The sequence below is a fragment of the Macrotis lagotis genome, chromosome 8, assembly GCF_037893015.1.
Source record: "Macrotis lagotis isolate mMagLag1 chromosome 8, bilby.v1.9.chrom.fasta, whole genome shotgun sequence".
Classification (NCBI taxonomy): Eukaryota; Metazoa; Chordata; class Mammalia; order Peramelemorphia; family Peramelidae; genus Macrotis; species Macrotis lagotis.
The window spans coordinates 126,215,763-126,222,209 of record NC_133665.1 but is presented as its reverse complement, the minus strand read 5'-3'; the positions used below and the strand labels follow the sequence as shown (position 1 = coordinate 126,222,209).

Sequence of the window (6,447 nt, the reverse complement as noted above, 5' to 3'; positions counted from 1 at the left end):
GCATAATCAAAATAATTTTTCTTAACAATATAGACATTTAGATCAAAATTCAAATCTTATGAAAAACCATAGTTTTATATGCACTCACATATACTCATTAGTGGGCTTAAAATGTTTTCTTTTTTCTCTATCTCTAATATTTTGTATCATCCTTAAAGTTTATCTTCACTAAAAATGAATTATTCCTTTATTTATATTATTGACTTGTACTCCAGAACATGACATAGACATACCTCTTTTCCTAGATCGCCCTCCTCAAATTATTGAGTTATCTTCCTTTCTTGTGATTAAGCTTTATTCTTTCAATAGTTTATTTATGGTGGGATGATTTTTGTCTCCCTTATCATCCCCATGCATATTCATGTTTATATTGTTGTATAGATAAATAGTTGCATACTTGTACATGTAAATAAACACATAAACACACATATGTTACATACATATATAAACATATTTGTTTATATATGTACTTATATGTACATATATGATAGTGATATTAAATATGGTCTCTAAATCTATATAGATATATAAAATACATAGATATCTCTCCATATAAATATTCATATATAAATATGATAAAGATATAGATATATGGATTTAGATGTAGATGAAGGTATAGATAAGGATATGGATATGGCTAAAGGCATGGATTTGAAATTGAAATAACTTAGACAATATAATTTAAATAACATTCTATTTAACAGAGGTTTGTTTAGCACCTAAGATGAAATAGACAACACTGCTACTTAGAGTGAATAAGAAATAAAAAAATTTCTGCCTTTAAAAGTCTTATATATTGTACTGAAATGATAAAACATGGTAACAAATAGGTAGAATACAATTTGAGGAAACAATCCTAGGAAATTGAGAGGACAGAGTAGAGTTTCAAGTGAAATTTCAATGAGGACATGAAAGTGAAGCTAATCCTTTAAGGAAACCAATGATTATTGGAGATAGATGTTAGAAATAGAAAGGAAAAAAGCATTTTTGTAGTGCCTAGTACATCCCAGACTGTGATAACTAATTTCCAAAAATCTCATTTGATCCTCACAACAATTCTATGAGGTAGCCACTGTTATAATCCACACTTTATAGTTGAGCAAATTGATAATGAGAAGGGTCACATAGTATGTTTTTGAGGTTGGATTTGAACTCAGATATTCCCTACCCCATGCCTCTTCTCTAATATAAGAACAAACTAATTCACAGGAGGAAAACATTTTTAGCTTTTGCAAATGCAAAGAGAATATAGACAGAATATCAGGTGCGAGGAATATCTTGTAGTTCAATTTGACTAGAATAATGTTTAAAGAGGAGATTTAAGCTAGTCCATATTTCCACAGAGATGATTTCCTATTAAGTTGTATATTTCATCACTTGGTTTAGTACATGGTTTGTAAGATGGCACTTAAAATGTTTATTGACTTTTTTTGTTCCTTGTTTAATTTTGTATTTAATAGTTGTGCCTCATTTCTCTTATTGTGTCTTATCTTACACACAGAAGGAAATTTATAGGTTATCTGCCCAATTCATCTCTCTTTCCCCTTCCCATCCCAATTAGAAACATCAATTAGCAGTAACTTGGCATTCATTTTCAATTATAAAACAGATTAACATTTTTTTAGTTGTTTTTTTTTACAAGGCAATGGGGTTAAGTGACTTGCCCAAGGCCACACAGCTAGGTAATTATACATGTCTGAGGCCAGATTTGAACTCAGGAACTCCTGACTCCAGGGCTGGTGCTCTATCCACTGTGCCATCTAGCCGCCCTAGATGAACATTTAATACTAATTTAATATGAATTCAATATCCATCATTACCAATTAAAATCTATGTTCAAGCAAAGATGTGGAAATATTTAATAATGACAAAATTTGATGTCAATTTCAAATGTAAACACTGATAGAGTCTATATTACTTTCATACAAGTTATTCAAAGGTTTAAAATGTAAAATAAAGCAATGCTTCAAATAACACAGAAGTCCACATACCTATATTATAAAAAGGGGAGAAAAAGAGCTGTTAGTGATTATTTAAGCCACATGACTTCATCAATTTTCATTAGCTTTGTAAATCATGTATTTGATTAAGAATTATTTATTGAGTGGATATTCTGAGAATGGTCTTATTGACTGTTTTTAGGAAGAAAAAAAGTGGAATAGATGAGCCTTTTCCTAAAGAATCTTTTAATCTTGCTGAGCAATTTGAAATAAAACATCCAGTTCTGTTCAATTTAGGCCTGAAAACATGGGTACTGAATTTGTCTGCAATACAAATTCAGAGAAAGGAAATTATTATGGCAACTGAACTTATCAGTTAAGGTTTCACTGAAGCAATAGGCTGTAGGAAATAACAGGATTCTTGGAAGGAAGGGATTATTGAATGATGAGGAGAGGAAATCTGGACATTAACTGATTTATACTATCAGTTTTGAAAGAATAGATGGCAACGATTTCAGCAAAAAAGAATTGATAGAATCCAGTGGTAGAAAATTCTACAAAACAAGATTGTTTAAGAATGAAATTAACAAGATAATAACTTCTTGGGGACATAGGGTCCTTTGCCTGACAGAACTATTCAGTAGTCAAAGCTGCATGCTATCAAACAAGTCCTCCTTCTCACCTGGTGAAAGAATCATTTGGCATTAGTAGGAAGCTGGGTTCTAAGATAAGTGAATCCCACAGCTTCTTTATTTCTCCTCCCCTTTGTATGTGGTATTGCCCTTTCACATTGCATTAAGCTTTGTGTGTGGCTTAACCAATCAAATCTTGACTTTCATCTCCATCCTACTGAGCTTCCTTTAATTCATTATTACATTCATTGACTATGTATTACTGAATCCCTTAGGATTCATAATGCAAAACATCAAATTATTCAAAAGTTAGGGCATTTTGGTGGTGCAGTGGATAAAGATCTGGCCCTGGGGTCAAGAGGACCTGAGTTCAAATCTGGCCTCAGACATTTAATATTTACTTAGCTGTGAGACCTTGGACAAGTTATTTTAAACCCATTTGCCTCACAAAAAACAACAAAATTAATTATTCAAAAGAAATCAAATAAGACAGAACAGTCAATCATATTTTTACCTTCCTCTTTTACCTTTAATCTTCTACCAAACAGGCATTATAAATCCATTAGGAAGCCAACTCAACAAGGATTCTGACAGCATACTCAAACTGGTTCCAGAGATTGCAAGAAAAATAGATTCAGGACTTTTGTACTTACCACAAAAACAAAACAATGCAAAGTAAGCAAACAAATGAACAGAAAACCTTGATGGTTAAGTTTACAGTATCATGATAAATGACTCTGAGAACTTGTTTTGTTTTTTTTAATTTCTAGTTCTATTCTAAATTTAGACACATAAAATTAAAAGATCATTTATATAATTACACATTCCTTTATTTTTCTGTTCACATAGATGAACAGAAAAAAGAGGAATCATTTTATCTGAAGTTGTAGATAATAAATAAATAAATGACATTTGTTTAGTGTTTTCTATTTTCCAGGCAGCTACTGTGCTTATCATATCATTTGATCCTCACAAATCCCTAAAATATAAGCAACCATTATTATCCCCTTTTTACAGTTGAGAAAACTTAGTCAAATAGAAGTTATGTGACTTGTAAAAATAGTAAGTATCCAAGGCCAGAGTTGAACTCAGATCTTCCTGCCTTCAAGTCATGCATTTTATACTCTGTGTCATCTAACTGACTGGATCTCTCAGATAGCCCCATTGTCTATCTTGGCTGAATGTGCATTTCCTTTCCTTTCTATCAACTGTTGACAGGCCAATGAGTAGCCTATCTTATTCTAATAGAGAACCTAGACTATATCATTGGAATCAGGCTCCATAGAAAACATCAGGTAAAGAACCTCTGATCAAAGTCAATCTCTGTGTTGCTCATTCAGATCATTTTTGCTACTTTCCCCCAGGACAGTATAGGCTATTCTGGAAGAATGCATCTAAAGCAAAGACTTGTCATTTTCATATTTGGATACCTAACAATTTTCATGTGTAATGTTTCGTTTAGGGCCCTTTCCTTTTCATATGGATAGTTTTTAATTAGGCTCAAGCTTTCCCTTTACTAAACCTGTCTATCACAGTTGTGCCCTAAAAGATAGGGAGAGTAGAATCTAGGCTTAGCTTTAGTTCCTCTACTTTTTTTATCTTATGCACAAAAACACTGTCTCTTTTAGTCTCAGGAAGGAAACATGTCTTTTCAAACATGCTACTAGCACAGTGAAAGCCTGTTACCCAAATGATGATGGAAGAAAAATGTTTAAAGATGTTAGTTTGGGCTCGGTCCCGTCCAGCCGCCCCAGGCCTCCCCGACCACGCCATGAGCTCCACTCAGTTCAACAAGGGCCCGTCCTACGGCCTGTCCACCGAAGTCAAGAACCGACTCCACTCCAAGTACGATCCACAAGTGGAAGGTGAGTTGAAGGGCTGGATCGAGGGTCTCACATAACTCAGCATTGGCCAGACTTCCAGAAGGGACTCAAAGATGGCATCATCCTATGCACTCTCATGAACAAATTACAGCCTGGCTCTGTGCCCAAGATTAATCGCTCACAACAGAAATGGCACCAGCTGGAAAATCTCTCCAATTTCATCAAGGCCATGGTTAACTATGGCATGAACCCTGTGCATCTCTTTGAAGCCAATGACCTCTTTGAAAGTGGAAATATGACTCAGGTTCAAGTATCACTTCTGGCTCTGGCTGGCAAGGCCAAGACAAACTACAGAGTGGTGTGGACATTAGGGTCAAGTACTCAGAGAAACAAGAACAAAACTTTGATGATGCCAAATTGAAGGCCGGGCAGTGTGTTATTGGCCTCCAGATGGGCACCAATAAATGTGCCAGCCAGTCAGGTATGACAGCCTATGGTACCTGAAGACACCCGTATGACCCTAAGCACCAGATCCTGGCCCCAATGGACCACTCAACTATCAGCTTGCAGATGGGGACCAACAAATGTGCCAGTCAGGTTGGCATGACAGCCCCAGGTACCAGGCGACATATCTATGACACCAAGATGGGCACAGACAAGTGTGATAACACCTCCATGTCTCTGCAGATGGGTTACACCCAAGGTGCCAACCAAAGTGGGCAGGTGTTCGGGCTGGGGCGACAGATCTATGATCCCAAATACTGTCCCCAAGGTCCCACCAGAGATGGGCCAGGGATGGGGCCAGGTGACAGCCCTAGCTCTGCGGAGCCCCCTGAGTACCACTATTATAGGGAAGAGGAAGGGTATTGAGGCCGAGGGCCCTCCCATGTTCCCCTCCCCTCCCTTATCCAACCCCTTTCATTATCATCACCCCCTTCTGCTCTCTGATTTTTGTCTTATCTTGGGAAATTTTGTTCCTATCTGAACTCTCTCTTTGACTCACCCTGTGGCCTTGGACAAGCCTCAGCTTTTCTATTTGTCAGATGAGGAGGCCAGAACTGGCTGTTTGAGGTCTGCCTTCCAATATTGATGATGTTCTACAGTTCTCTGTGTTTGAGTGTCTCATCTCCTGAGTAAAGGAGGCTGAAGAGAGTCAAGTTTTTCAGGCCTGGAAGTCAGGGTAGATGGGGAAGGAGTCTTCTTCACCCCTCTATCCTTCTCTCTTCAGCTGAGGGCTTCTCAAAAGGGTGTCTATGGGGTTGGGGGATTGTGAAGTAAGAATCTTCCCATCCCCTCCCATCCATAGCCTTGCCCTGGACCAATTCTCATTGTCTCTCCATCTCTTCCCCAACCCCTTTTGGGTTGGGCCTGAGCCCTTGAGTGAAGACTGGGTGAAGAGGTGGAAGACAGGGTCACAGTAGAGTTTCCTGTTGGAGATGAGCTTCCCTTTTCCTGCTTATGAGGTTGGCTTGTGGTTTCCTCACCTCCTACAAAAGATGTTGAAAAAGAACATTCTTTATAGGGGAGGAGGGGCAAGAGTGGAAGCTTCCTTTCTCCTCTCCTTTCCAAGTGAGCTCCAATCTCTCCTTCCATCTGAAACCTTAACATAGTAAGGGACCACAGTCTGATTTTAAATTAATACAAAAAGAAAGACTCAAAAAAAGAAGCTATTTTTATTTCTAAAGGGGGAAGTTAGCAGCTCCAGCCCTCTCTCTCTGAGCCCCATCACAGTCCAGAATTTGACTTTCCTGGGTCCCTCCACCATCCTTACCCCACCTGACAAAACCCCCTTTTCAGAATGGATCAGCTGCCTTCCTTCTTGGACACTGCACAGTGGCCTTGCTGGACTGGGCCAGGTTAGCCTGGGACAGGGGGCTTTCCTGGGAGAGTCTTCCCATCAACCCTTGGGCCTGGGAGAAGGACCTGGAAATAATGTGAAATAGTGATGTGAAAATAGAAGCAATAAATGCATTCCTTGTTTAAGAAATGAAAAGAAAGACGTTAGTTTGGAAGAACTAGGAATTTATTGAATAAGTTTGATTTCCGTAAACA

At 37.9% G+C, this 6,447-nt stretch overlaps 1 pseudogene; it reads left to right on the top strand.

The window, feature by feature from the left end:
- Window positions 1–4,343: 4,343 nt before the first annotated feature.
- Window positions 4,344–5,322, top strand: LOC141494960 (calponin-2 pseudogene; annotated as a pseudogene).
- The last annotated feature ends 1,125 nt before the right edge of the window (window positions 5,323–6,447 follow it).